Raw genomic sequence first — 14,537 nt, 5'->3', positions numbered from 1 at the left:
GAAGGTTGAACTTGTACCTCGATGTCCCTTGATGCGAAATATGATTTTTAAGCCGAGTTTGTTTGGATTTTGCTAAACTGGAAGTATGAAAATGTGGTTCAATGATCCTCAAACCGAAAATAATTTTAGTTTAATATAAATTTGATAAATAGGAAAGTTAATATTTTGTTTCGATGACAGTTGACGCGAAAATGTGATATTTGATTAAATGGGAAGAAATACGAAGCTTCTTGATTGATGGATCAATCGTTAAATATGCAGTTCTCTCAAGGTTAGTCGTGTAACACTTGTAAATTTAATTTCTTTAATCACCACAACATCTCTCTTTATTCATCTTTTTACCATTTGTTTTAGTTTGTTTAGATATTGAATTTTGTCGTCAAAATATAACCTCTTTCGTATGTTTTGTTTATTTTTTTATCGATTGTCTTTTGAGTATATAACTTTGGAGTTTTTTTCTTTTTATTTTATTGAGTTATGTCTTCTGTTTGCCGCGAAAAACAGATTTTAGCTTAAATGGTTACATGTTTGATAAATTGGAAGTTTGATAAATTGGAAGTTTGAACTTGTCCCTCGGTAAATATAAAGTATTGGGATGACCCTTGTCACAAAAACGATATTTTAGCCTATATGATTACAAAGTTTGATAAATGGGAAGTTTGAAATTGTCTCTTGATGTCGCTTGATGTGAAACATGATATGTGAACCTATTTGTTTTTGTATTCGGTAAAATGAATGTATTGGAATGGCCCTTGTCGCGAAAATTTGATTTTGGTATATATGCCTACAAGTTTGATAAATGAGAAGTTTGAACTTGACCGTTGATGCAAAACATGAGGCGAAAATGAGATTTTAGCCTATATGGTTAGAAGTTTGATAAAGGTTGAACTTGTCCCTCGATGTCCCTTGATGCAAAATATGATATATGAAACTATTTGGTTTTGTATTCGGTAAAATGAAAGTGTATTGGAATGACCCTTGTCACAAAAATGAGATTTTAGCCTATATGGTTAGAAGTTTGATAAATATGAAGGTTGAATTTGTCCCCCGATGTCCTTTGATGCGTAACATAATATTGAACCTATTTGGTTTTAAATTATGTAAATAGAAAGTAATGAGATGATCCTTGCTGCGAAAACGAAATTTTAGCTAATATCGTTACAAGTTTGATAAATATGAAGGTTGAACCCTCGATGGCCCTTGATGTAAAACATGATATGTGAACCTATTTGGTTTCATATTCGGTAAAATGAAAGTATTGGAATGTTCCTTGTCGCGAAAACGAGATTTTAGCCTGTATGGTTAGAAGTTTGATAAATATGAAGGTTGAACTTGTCCCTCTATATCCCTTCATGCGAAACATGATATTTGAACCTATTTTGTTTTAAATTTGGTAAATTGAACACATGCTTTTTCTCTCCTATCATATTGTTTCTCGATGACTCTTGTCGCAAAAATGAAGGTTTTAGCATTTATGGTTACAAATATGATAAATGAGAAGGTTGAACTTGTACCTCGATGTCCCTCGATGCGAAATATGATTTTTAAGCTGAGTTTGTTTGGATTTTGCTAAACTGGAAGTATGAAAATGTGGTTCAATGATCCTCAAACCGAAAATGATTTTAGTTTAATATAAATTTGATAAATAGGAAAGTTAATATTTTGTTTCGATGACAGTTGACGCGAAAATGTGATATTTGATTAAATGGGAAGAAATACGAAGCTTCTTGATTGATGGATCAATCGTTAAATATGCAGTTCTCTCAAGGTTAGTCGTGTAACACTTGTAAATTTAATTACTTTAATCACCACAACATCTCTCTTTATTCATCTTTTTACCAGTTGTTTTAGTTTGTTTAGATATTGAATTTTGTTGTCAAAATATAACCTCTTTCGTATGTTTTTTTTATTTTTTTATCGATTGTCTTTTGAGTTTATAACTTTGGAGTTTTTTCTTTTTATTTTATTGAGTTATGTCTTCTGTTTGCCGCGAAAAACAGATTTTAGCTTAAATGGTTACATGTTTGATAAATTGGAAGTTTGAACTTGTCCCTCGGTAAATATAAAGTATTGGGATGACCCTTGTCACAAAAACGAGATTTTAGCCTATATGGTTACAAAGTTTGATAAATGGGAAGTTTGAAATTGTCTCTTGATGTCGCTTGATGTGAAATGTAATATCCCGCCTGTCAGTGTCGGAATATTACCGTCAATCGTGCTATAAGATTAATATAAAGGAAAGTAAGTTTATGGAGAACATTATCAAGTGATGACAGTCAAATACGAGCTAAGTCTCAGAGTCGTATTTAACACGCTTAAGATAAAGGGTATTTTGGTAATTTCACACAAAAGGATATTTATTTGATATTTGTCCCAAAATATCTCATTTTCTCCCAACCTTTCTCTCTCTTGGTTGGAAAAGTTTATCTCCTCCTTCTCTCTACTCTCCATCGCCTCTCTTCCTTCTTCTTCTTCTTCTTCTTCTTCTTCTTCTTCTTTTCTTCTTCTTCCATCAATCCTTTCCAAACTATTTCCAAATCATGAAACAAGTTGTGTAAGTTTTCCAATGGTGCTAGAAGCTTGGATTAATAGGTAAGTTTCAATTCTTCTCTCCTTTATGAAGTTAAGGTTTTGATTAAGTTGGATTCTTGAATGATCAAGCTTATGTTGTGGTTTGTACATAATCATGGAGGTATATAGAAGCTTGGGTTAGCAATTTTTCCATCTTAAAGCTCATAAAGAGATGTTCAAGGGAAGCTAGGTTTTTGATGCAGAGAAAAGTTGGAATTGGAGCTTAAGCTGGGGCTGTTGCTTAATCAACTAGGTGAGTGTTTCATTAATTTTGAATTTGAGGTTGATTATGGATGAATTTCATGAAATAGTGGTAAGCTCAAGTTCTGGTTTTTAATTCGTAACTATTTCTATGTAGCTTGAAATTGAATGATTGCTGAATTTTTGGATTCCTCATTCAATTCCCTATAGTTCGGACACAAATTTTGTATGATTCGGATTTGAAACGAGTTCGGAAAACATGTTTAAAGTTTGATATTTTCTGCTGGATTCTGACTGCGGATTTTGGAACAGGGCTTCATTAAAATGGTAAGAACTCTTTCCATGTAACTCTGAATTGAGTGGTTGTTATTTCTGTGGATAGATAACGAAATTCTCTACAGTTTAGACACAAGAATTATTAAATTCTATTAAGTATAGTAGGAGAAAAGTTACCTGCAAGTTTGGGGAAAGTTTCAGTCTCGTTTCTGTACCAATGTCCACTCTTTTGTTAAACTGTACAAATTGGATGGTTAATCCTCAAAACAAAAATTATATTTGGAATCCTGACACCCTAAGCTTTCCAACGAGTGGTCGTTTGCTCAAAACCGATATCGTTTGGTATTTTAATTAAATTGTTAAAGTCAAGGCATTGATGCTGGATATTGCAGGGTACGGGTTTTGCATAAGTGAGTCATATTGAATGGACAGGGACTGAAGCAGAGGTCTGAAAATAAGGCTTCTAAGAGCAAGATAAGAGGGTTGAAGGGAAAGCAATGATATGAGCTTTGAGTTGTGGCAAAATATATTGAGAGAATCAAGAACTTTTATGGTGAGTTCCATAGATAGTTTTCCCACCCTTGGGATTATGTTTTTATCTTGTGAGGATAATATGAATATTAGGAATTTTATATGTTATGATTAGTTACCCAAATTATGCCATGCTTGCTAACTCATGAATACTTGCTGAAAAGATGTTTTACATGTTTTTATATATTTACTTAAGAATAAAGCAAGTATTTAATATGTTGGTAAAGCGTGACATGCGAGAGAATAATATTCATTATGTCCGGGTAGCATAAAATAAGAAAGGGGAAAGAACTAGAGCCTCGATATAGTTATCGAGAACTAGATAGTTAGCATGAATTATTTATGCTAGGATGTGAGAGATTGGATATCTTTTCACAAAGAAAGTTAAGCAAGAATCCTAAATATGATAAGACGCGAAGTGTAATCTCTTCGCATATGTTTAAGATAATCAAGCATTATGTTAAGACGTGAATTGATGATTAATCTCTTCACATATGTAAGAATCAACAAGTAAGCATGAAAATGTTTAACCTTTCATGATATGTTTAAGATTAAGATTTATGATTAAAAAATGAATATGTAGGTGACATGTCTCTTGCAATCCATGAATGTATGGATTCAAGGGGTTCTCATGATGGGAACGATTTAAGCCGTAAGGAACCCGCATGTCACTGAGTAAGTAAGATGTAGGTGTTCGTGTCTCTTGTTATCCACGCCAGGGGGATACGAGAGGTTCTCGACCTAAGGGGAACGGTTCAAGCCGCAAGGGACCCGCACGACACCGAGGGAGTCCGATGTACGTACATCGGTCATGTATGGGATTGTTCTCGGGGTTACTCCACCCGGGACTCTCCGTAAAATGAACTCAGATAATAATGTTTGTTCAACGCTAACCAAGTATGACCCTGACTTTATTTATGTTTATGTTGCAAGAAATGAATTTATGTAAGATTATGTTTATGACCAATAGCACGAGATGCTATTAGACAAGTATAAGATATGAAATAGATCAAGTAAAGAATGTTATGCCGATGACGATCTTAGGTTCCCCTAATCGTCCGGTTTAGGATTGTGTCATGAATATGTTATGTTAAGTCTTGATGCGTTTAACGTATCTTGAGTTAGCGGTCCTAGGATCCCTTGACCGCCATGACACGTGTGATAGTAAGCCTATAACAAGTAAGATGAATTATGACGGCCCTAGTATGCACAACTGTCTAAGTATGCAAGTCCCCACACACGTATAATTAACCGTCAGGTTGTAATGTAGACACGTGGTGACCGTAGGTTTCCCATTGAGGTTGCCTTTAGCCTAGGATTAGGTGGAACTCACTGAGACATTATGTCTCATCCCAATCCTATTTTGTTTCAGATATCAGGTGGATTAGCAAGCCAGTAGCCGAATGGATGATGCGACAAGTGTTCGTTCGTACTTGCAGCTGGATGGAGTGGATTTTAAAGGATGCTTTTATGATGTTTTAGAAATGTTAAGTTGTATTATCATTGTACGAACGCCCTTGTTGTCTTTTATATTCATTCGAAGTTTTATTGTTGTAAATTTTTAATGTATCCAGTACTAAATTAACGCACTTGCTAGGCTTTCTAGATACGTCTAGTATGGGTGTTACATTTGGTATCAGAGCAGGTCGATTCAGACCGTGCCTTGGGTCATTAAGTTACAACTAAGGAAGTGGGACCATTGGGTTCCAGGTAAATGTTTTAATTGTTGATATTAGTTGAGCTTGATCAACTCAATTTAACATTCGACGGTTAGAACGGATGCCTGAGAGCTAAATAGGACCAGGAGGAATGAAGTATGTGATGAAGATGATTTGAGAAGGTAGGAACTCGGAGTAAGAATAGTAAGAAACTGATTATGCCAAATGGTGGCCGGTGGGCTAATCCGTTTAAGTATGATTTCTTCGGGAATGCAAGGTTATGTCAAGATGGGTTGATCCGATAACGTTGGGGAAGTTGTTAAAGATATTTTGAATACCCGAATGTGAAGAATTTGAGAATGTTTAAGAGGGACCGGAAGTTCCGGTAAAAGTCGTTGTTGGAGTAGGACAATGTTATAGAAAGGAAATATATTTATGGAACATAAGTACAAGGCTACAAGATAAGGAGAAGTCGACATATGTGGACGGAGTTAGTAGACTCTCAGAAGTAGAGTTATGTGAATGAGGTTATGGATTTGTAAGCTCAGAGTGGACAGGACAGGGTTCTGGTGTTTTGAAAGTGCGATAAGTTGCAATGTAGCGAGGCAAGTTACTCGTAGTAGAAGAAGTTAAAGGTTTAAGCGAAAGTTTATGTCGTCAGGATTAAGGCATTAGTTTCCGACGTTCCGAGAACTGTATCGAATTAGGTTGATGCTTGCCATTAACATATTATAGAATATTTTACAATAATGGGAATGAATGATATGCATTAGGTTACGTGAGAAATAAGGATTTTATGTAAAGTAGGTTTTTGAAAAAAAAAAATGTTTAACTGAAGAAGCTCACCAATAGCGAACCTGGGGCGAGGTTTCTGTTTTTCCGAAAACGGTCAGTTCGTCTCTAGGTCTGCAGTAACTATTGGAGAGTTATTTTCGCAATAATATTTTAAGTGATGAAAACCTTTATGACAACAAGTGACGAATGCATATCACACCCTAAGATTTTCAAAGGAAGAAGGCATGAACAACTATCAACGAAATTGATTTGATTCAAGGTAACTTTGGAAGTTAATGTGTTAAGAGTCAAGATGAGTTTAAACCAAGAATATAGAGGTTCCGGTATATGATTGGACGTTATGGATGTGAAGACATGAAGTAAGAAGTTAGGTGGTGAGGAGTTATGTTTGATCACAAAATTCTCAGGTTTTGGTGGAGTATTAATTACCCCTCGAATCTATGATTTGCTTAATTAGTTTACTAAGGCTCGTTACCATGACAAATTTTAATGTTTGTGAAATTTATAAAATTTTAGAAAAGATATACGCATACGGGTGATTGGAATTGGTGTTCATGAATTTTAAATGGAATTCCGTAGGTACCGGTTGGTTACAATACATGAAAAATAATTTGAACACTTGGAGAATGATTTGATGACACTGTTGTGTTATCAACTCGTTCCATGAATTTTATGGTAACGACCGAGACCCAAAATTCAATATTTTATACATATAATAAAGAAACCTCAACACCAATGATCCGTGTGCAAAATTATGAAGTTTTCTTCAAGAAGAAAATTAACGAGCTAGCATTGGTAAGATTAAGCAAAGCATAGCTTGCGAGAAACGAAGATGCAAAGTAGGATGTTCAAGAAAGGTATGCACGGTGTGCAATATGAGCATGCTATGGGAATTTGAGATTTGCTCAGGAATAAACTTAAGAATGGTAGTGATACGACAGAAGGTAAATCTACAAGTAAGTATGTAAAGTTCAACTACAAGAAGGTAATATGAGAATACGGCAAGTCTATCATGAGATTCTGTCAAACAAGGCCTCATGAAGAGCAAGTTGCAGAAGTGGATGCCACATGAATGGTCTTGAGAAGAGTTCAAGAAGATGATAAAGTATAAGAGAAGGAATGAGAAGTTTCACTCGTATCGATAGAATGGAGTGTTGGCTACAACCAACCGATGGGAATCAAAGAAGCGCAACGGAAGTGAACAGGTTAAGTTGTTAATTATAAAGAAGCTAAATATTGTTATGTGGATCAAGGATCCTACATGGTCTGAGTTATACATCAATATGTGTCTGAAACATACATATAGTTAAGAAGGAATAGAAAAGAATCCACTTTCGAAGTTTAAGAATTTTATCACGGAAGGAATTACGATTCATGAGTTATGTATGATGAGATTCATACTCACCGATGCCATGATGGTTAAATGATGACGATGCTTACTTGAATGGTGCTAAACCAGGATTTTTCAACTTTTAAAGTGAAAATGGGTATTAAGGGACTTGGACATGAATTATTCTAAAAACATGACATTTTCATTTTTGAAACCAATGACACACGTCATAAGTGAATAAGTTCACTTAAGACGTGCGGACTTCCGGACCAACTCGTCAGTGGCGAGCTTGGGCGAGATTCTGCCTTTTTCAGAACATAGAAACTCGCTCTGTGGTTCTGCAGTACCGTTATCGATTTGGATTCAAAATGTTTTCTTAAAAAAAAAAATATACATATATTCAATCCAAGGATCCGTATACCAATGTTTATAAGATTTCTTAATGTAAAAAGATAGAACAAGTATCGATATTATCTAACAGTATGTGGCATGTGAAAGTATGTAATGCACAATGGAAATTAAAGATTGGCGTAATGGATAACAATGTTCTCCAAAAGGTTGTCTGAGACGTACAAGTGTATGTTAAGGATATTCAAGTGCAAATGGTTTTAGTCGGGAAGTTTAGAAGCATGTGAACTAAGAGACCGGCTGTTGAATGTAAAGTATATGGCAGAATTTGAAGTCGCTTATCCATGCCAAGTTATATGAGTTACCGATGGTTTCGAGTGCATGAAATCATAATAAGATCGGAGGATTTTCCTAAGGCTCTGAAAGGAGATTCGTGGAATCGTCTAGTAAGTAATGTAAGTAAGTGATAAGTGTCTCAAGTTACATAAGGAAAAATATGTATGAGCTAAGTGTTTACACAATAAGTTGTTTATGGTGCAATTGAGCACTGCAGGGCAAATCTGGATTCTAGTGAGACTCCAGTTGAAAGGCAAATCATGAGTGTCCCAGATAGCGATAAGTTACCCATATAAATGATTTACCCTAAGTAGGTAATATGGATCCGAGATATATGGTACAATATGCCGTAAGAATAAGTTTTGCTCATGATGTTTTAACGTTAAGTTAAGACTATGAGAAGAATGATTCCGACAATGCAAGAATTATTTCAAAATGTTATGTTTGAACTCGTTACATGTTAAATGATCTCTAAATTTCGAGGACGAAATTTTTTTAAGAGGGGTAGAATGTAATATCCCGCCTGTCAGTGTCGGAATATTACCGTCAATCGTGCTATAAGATTAATATAAAGGAAAGTAAGTTTATGGAGAACATTATCAAGTGATGACAGTCAAATACGAGCTAAGTCTCAGAGTCGTATTTAACACGCTTAAGATAAAGGGTATTTTGGTAATTTCACACAAAAGGATATTTATTTGATATTTGTCCCAAAATATCTCATTTTCTCCCAACCTTTCTCTCTCTTGGTTGGAAAAGTTTATCTCCTCCTTCTCTCTACTCTCCATCGCCTCTCTTCCTTCTTCTTCTTCTTCTTCTTCTTCTTCTTCTTCTTCTTTTCTTCTTCTTCCATCAATCCTTTCCAAACTATTTCCAAATCATGAAACAAGTTGTGTAAGTTTTCCAATGGTGCTAGAAGCTTGGATTAATAGGTAAGTTTCAATTCTTCTCTCCTTTATGAAGTTAAGGTTTTGATTAAGTTGGATTCTTGAATGATCAAGCTTATGTTGTGGTTTGTACATAATCATGGAGGTATATAGAAGCTTGGGTTAGCAATTTTTCCATCTTAAAGCTCATAAAGAGATGTTCAAGGGAAGCTAGGTTTTTGATGCAGAGAAAAGTTGGAATTGGAGCTTAAGCTGGGGCTGTTGCTTAATCAACTAGGTGAGTGTTTCATTAATTTTGAATTTGAGGTTGATTATGGATGAATTTCATGAAATAGTGGTAAGCTCAAGTTCTGGTTTTTAATTCGTAACTATTTCTATGTAGCTTGAAATTGAATGATTGCTGAATTTTTGGATTCCTCATTCAATTCCCTATAGTTCGGACACAAATTTTGTATGATTCGGATTTGAAACGAGTTCGGAAAACATGTTTAAAGTTTGATATTTTCTGCTGGATTCTGACTGCGGATTTTGGAACAGGGCTTCATTAAAATGGTAAGAACTCTTTCCATGTAACTCTGAATTGAGTGGTTGTTATTTCTGTGGATAGATAACGAAATTCTCTACAGTTTAGACACAAGAATTATTAAATTCTATTAAGTATAGTAGGAGAAAAGTTACCTGCAAGTTTGGGGAAAGTTTCAGTCTCGTTTCTGTACCAATGTCCACTCTTTTGTTAAACTGTACAAATTGGATGGTTAATCCTCAAAACAAAAATTATATTTGGAATCCTGACACCCTAAGCTTTCCAACGAGTGGTCGTTTGCTCAAAACCGATATCGTTTGGTATTTTAATTAAATTGTTAAAGTCAAGGCATTGATGCTGGATATTGCAGGGTACGGGTTTTGCATAAGTGAGTCATATTGAATGGACAGGGACTGAAGCAGAGGTCTGAAAATAAGGCTTCTAAGAGCAAGATAAGAGGGTTGAAGGGAAAGCAATGATATGAGCTTTGAGTTGTGGCAAAATATATTGAGAGAATCAAGAACTTTTATGGTGAGTTCCATAGATAGTTTTCCCACCCTTGGGATTATGTTTTTATCTTGTGAGGATAATATGAATATTAGGAATTTTATATGTTATGATTAGTTACCCAAATTATGCCATGCTTGCTAACTCATGAATACTTGCTGAAAAGATGTTTTACATGTTTTTATATATTTACTTAAGAATAAAGCAAGTATTTAATATGTTGGTAAAGCGTGACATGCGAGAGAATAATATTCATTATGTCCGGGTAGCATAAAATAAGAAAGGGGAAAGAACTAGAGCCTCGATATAGTTATCGAGAACTAGATAGTTAGCATGAATTATTTATGCTAGGATGTGAGAGATTGGATATCTTTTCACAAAGAAAGTTAAGCAAGAATCCTAAATATGATAAGACGCGAAGTGTAATCTCTTCGCATATGTTTAAGATAATCAAGCATTATGTTAAGACGTGAATTGATGATTAATCTCTTCACATATGTAAGAATCAACAAGTAAGCATGAAAATGTTTAACCTTTCATGATATGTTTAAGATTAAGATTTATGATTAAAAAATGAATATGTAGGTGACATGTCTCTTGCAATCCATGAATGTATGGATTCAAGGGGTTCTCATGATGGGAACGATTTAAGCCGTAAGGAACCCGCATGTCACTGAGTAAGTAAGATGTAGGTGTTCGTGTCTCTTGTTATCCACGCCAGGGGGATACGAGAGGTTCTCGACCTAAGGGGAACGGTTCAAGCCGCAAGGGACCCGCACGACACCGAGGGAGTCCGATGTACGTACATCGGTCATGTATGGGATTGTTCTCGGGGTTACTCCACCCGGGACTCTCCGTAAAATGAACTCAGATAATAATGTTTGTTCAACGCTAACCAAGTATGACCCTGACTTTATTTATGTTTATGTTGCAAGAAATGAATTTATGTAAGATTATGTTTATGACCAATAGCACGAGATGCTATTAGACAAGTATAAGATATGAAATAGATCAAGTAAAGAATGTTATGCCGATGACGATCTTAGGTTCCCCTAATCGTCCGGTTTAGGATTGTGTCATGAATATGTTATGTTAAGTCTTGATGCGTTTAACGTATCTTGAGTTAGCGGTCCTAGGATCCCTTGACCGCCATGACACGTGTGATAGTAAGCCTATAACAAGTAAGATGAATTATGACGGCCCTAGTATGCACAACTGTCTAAGTATGCAAGTCCCCACACACGTATAATTAACCGTCAGGTTGTAATGTAGACACGTGGTGACCGTAGGTTTCCCCTTGAGGTTGCCTTTAGCCTAGGATTAGGTGGAACTCACTGAGACATTATGTCTCATCCCAATCCTATTTTGTTTCAGATATCAGGTGGATTAGCAAGCCAGTAGCCGAATGGATGATGCGACAAGTGTTCGTTCGTACTTGCAGCTGGATGGAGTGGATTTTAAAGGATGCTTTTATGATGTTTTAGAAATGTTAAGTTGTATTATCATTGTACGAACGCCCTTGTTGTCTTTTATATTCATTCGAAGTTTTATTGTTGTAAATTTTTAATGTATCCAGTACTAAATTAACGCACTTGCTAGGCTTTCTAGATACGTCTAGTATGGGTGTTACATGAAACATGATATGTGAACCTATTTGTTTTTGTATTCGGTAAAATGAAAGTATTGGAATGGCCCTTGTTGCGAAAATTTGATTTTGGTATATATGCCTACAAGTTTGATAAATGAGAAGTTTGAACTTGACCATTGATGCGAAACATGAGGCGAAAATGAGATTTTAGCCTATATGGTTAGAAGTTTGATAAAGGTTGAACTTGTCCCTCGATGTCCCTTGATGCAAAATATGATATATGAAACTATTTGGTTTTGTATTCGGTAAAATGAAAGTGTATTGGAATGACCCTTGTCACAAAAATGAGATTTTAGCCTATATGGTTAGAAGTTTGATAAATATGAAGGTTGAATTTGTCCCCCGATGTCCTTTGATGCGTAACATAATATTGAACCTATTTGGTTTTAAATTATGTAAATAGAAAGTAATGAGATGATCCTTGCTGCGAAAACGAAATTTTAGCTAATATCGTTACAAGTTTGATAAATATGAAGGTTGAACCCTCGATGGCCCTTGATGTAAAACATGATATGTGAACCTATTTGGTTTCATATTCGGTAAAATGAAAGTATTGGAATGTTCCTTGTCGCGAAAACGAGATTTTAGCCTGTATGGTTAGAAGTTTGATAAATATGAAGGTTGAACTTGTCCCTTTATATCCCTTCATGCGAAACATGATATTTGAACCTATTTTGTTTTAAATTTGGTAAATTGAACACATGCTTTTTCTCTCCTATCATATTGTTTCTCGATGACTCTTGTCGCAAAAATGAAGGTTTTAGCATTTATGGTTACAAATATGATAAATGAGAAGGTTGAACTTGTACCTCGATGTCCCTCGATGCGAAATATGATTTTTAAGCTGAGTTTGTTTGGATTTTGCTAAACTGGAAGTATGAAAATGTGGTTCAATGATCCTCAAACCGAAAATGATTTTAGTTTAATATAAATTTGATAAATAGGAAAGTTAATATTTTGTTTCGATGACAGTTGACGCGAAAATGTGATATTTGATTAAATGGGAAGAAATACGAAGCTTCTTGATTGATGGATCAATCGTTAAATATGCAGTTCTCTCAAGGTTAGTCGTGTAACACTTGTAAATTTAATTACTTTAATCACCACAACATCTCTCTTTATTCATCTTTTTACCAGTTGTTTTAGTTTGTTTAGATATTGAATTTTGTCGTCAAAATATAACCTCTTTCGTATGTTTTTTTTATTTTTTTATCGATTGTCTTTTGAGTTTATAACTTTGGAGTTTTTTCTTTTTATTTTATTGAGTTATGTCTTCTGTTTGCCGCGAAAAACAGATTTTAGCTTAAATGGTTACATGTTTGATAAATTGGAAGTTTGAACTTGTCCCTCGGTAAATATAAAGTATTGGGATGACCCTTGTCACAAAAACGAGATTTTAGCCTATATGGTTACAAAGTTTGATAAATGGGAAGTTTGAAATTGTCTCTTGATGTCGCTTGATGTGAAACATGATATGTGAACCTATTTGTTTTTGTATTCGGTAAAATGAAAGTATTGGAATGGCCCTTGTCGCGAAAATTTGATTTTGGTATATATGCCTACAAGTTTGATAAATGAGAAGTTTGAACTTGACCATTGATGCGAAACATGAGGCGAAAATGAGATTTTAGCCTATATGGTTAGAAGTTTGATAAAGGTTGAACTTGTCCCTCGATGTCCCTTTATGCAAAATATGATATATGAAACTATTTGGTTTTGTATTCGGTAAAATGAAAGTGTATTGGAATGACCCTTGTCACAAAAATGAGATTTTAGCCTATATGGTTAGAAGTTTGATAAATATGAAGGTTGAATTTGTCCCTCGATGTCCTTTGATGCGTAACATAATATTGAACCTATTTGGTTTTAAATTATGTAAATAGAAAGTAATGAGATGATCCTTGCTGCGAAAACGAAATTTTAGCTAATATCGTTACAAGTTTGATAAATATGAAGGTTGAACCCTCGATGGCCCTGATAGGTCCGCAAGTGCACGGAAATATCGGTTTTAGTATAAAAGATGTCGAATCCCACAGAGACCAATGTCAAGTACCGTTATCTATTGTCACGTTGTTTATCTAAGGCGATACTAATTAATTTGGTTGCGAAATTGGGAAAAAACTTTGATTTGATTTAACTTAAAACAAGAGGCCGGAATATAATTTGTGTCGATCGTTGATGCTTGCTAAATTGTATTTTATTATTGTAACAGGACAATATTTTCGCGCGTAAAAAGAATTAATTTAAAGAGGTCGTCAGCTTTCGCGTGTACGACATCGAATCTTGACTTTGTAATCTATTCGACCGCTTTCGCGCGTACGCCTTACAACGTCAAAACTCCATTTGAAAAATAATCAATTTACTCTTGAAAAGTTATTTTTAGTAGAAATTTTAATTTAAAGGTCCTGTTAGCTTTCGCATAACTAGTACCGTATTTTAAACTCACAGACGCCAGCTTTCGCGTGTACGACCACAAGTTTAAAATAGCCTTTTTGAAAATTAGAAATTTCTAAATTAATTAAAGAAAACGCTTTCGCTGTATTTCAAAATCAATTCCTAAAAATTCTAAGGTCAGATATAGGTTTCACTCTTTCGATATGAAACCCGTATCACTTTATTTCAGCTTTCACCGTAAACATTCATCGTTAAAAACCAAAATTTTTAGACTTAAAAATAATTCCTGTTACAATTACTAATCATACAAATTAACAGAGCAACATTGGTACGACGTTCATTACATTCTGGACTCTATAAAAATCTACTCTGACATGATATAACTAATAAATAAACAATGGTTCATGCATGCTAATTATTATAATGGAACAGAGAAACACACAAACAAAATAAATGAATAGAAACAAAGTAAACAAGAACCTGTGAGTGATGACTACTCTAAAAATAACAGCCGCGGCATCAGCAGTTGCAA

General features: G+C 34.8%; 2 long non-coding RNA genes across 6 annotated transcripts; both read left to right on the top strand.

Moving 5' to 3' along the window:
- Positions 1–2,178: 2,178 nt before the first annotated feature.
- On the top strand, positions 2,179–5,188 carry LOC146946861 (uncharacterized). 3 transcript variants are annotated; one of them, XR_015026834.1, is made up of 5 exons: positions 2,179–2,592; positions 2,693–2,824; positions 2,930–3,099; positions 3,441–3,601; positions 4,952–5,188. It is a non-coding gene; the product is annotated as an uncharacterized LOC146946861 (long non-coding RNA). The 3 variants fall into 3 exon arrangements; XR_015026835.1 differs by lacking the exon at positions 3,441–3,601; XR_015026833.1 differs by having other exon boundaries at positions 3,441–5,188.
- A 1,479-nt stretch (positions 5,189–6,667) lies between these two features.
- On the top strand, positions 6,668–11,574 carry LOC146946860 (uncharacterized). 3 transcript variants are annotated; one of them, XR_015026831.1, is made up of 5 exons: positions 6,668–8,978; positions 9,079–9,210; positions 9,316–9,485; positions 9,827–9,987; positions 11,338–11,574. It is a non-coding gene; the product is annotated as an uncharacterized LOC146946860 (long non-coding RNA). The 3 variants fall into 3 exon arrangements; XR_015026832.1 differs by lacking the exon at positions 9,827–9,987; XR_015026830.1 differs by having other exon boundaries at positions 9,827–11,574.
- The last annotated feature ends 2,963 nt before the right edge of the window (positions 11,575–14,537 follow it).

This window comes from Medicago sativa, chromosome 2 (assembly GCF_051527215.1).
Source record: "Medicago sativa cultivar Bolivia chromosome 2, Bolivia_mono, whole genome shotgun sequence".
Lineage (NCBI taxonomy): Eukaryota > Viridiplantae > Streptophyta > Magnoliopsida > Fabales > Fabaceae > Medicago > Medicago sativa.
The sequence above is the reverse complement of the archived record's forward strand: the minus strand, read 5'-3'. Positions and strand labels throughout refer to the sequence as shown.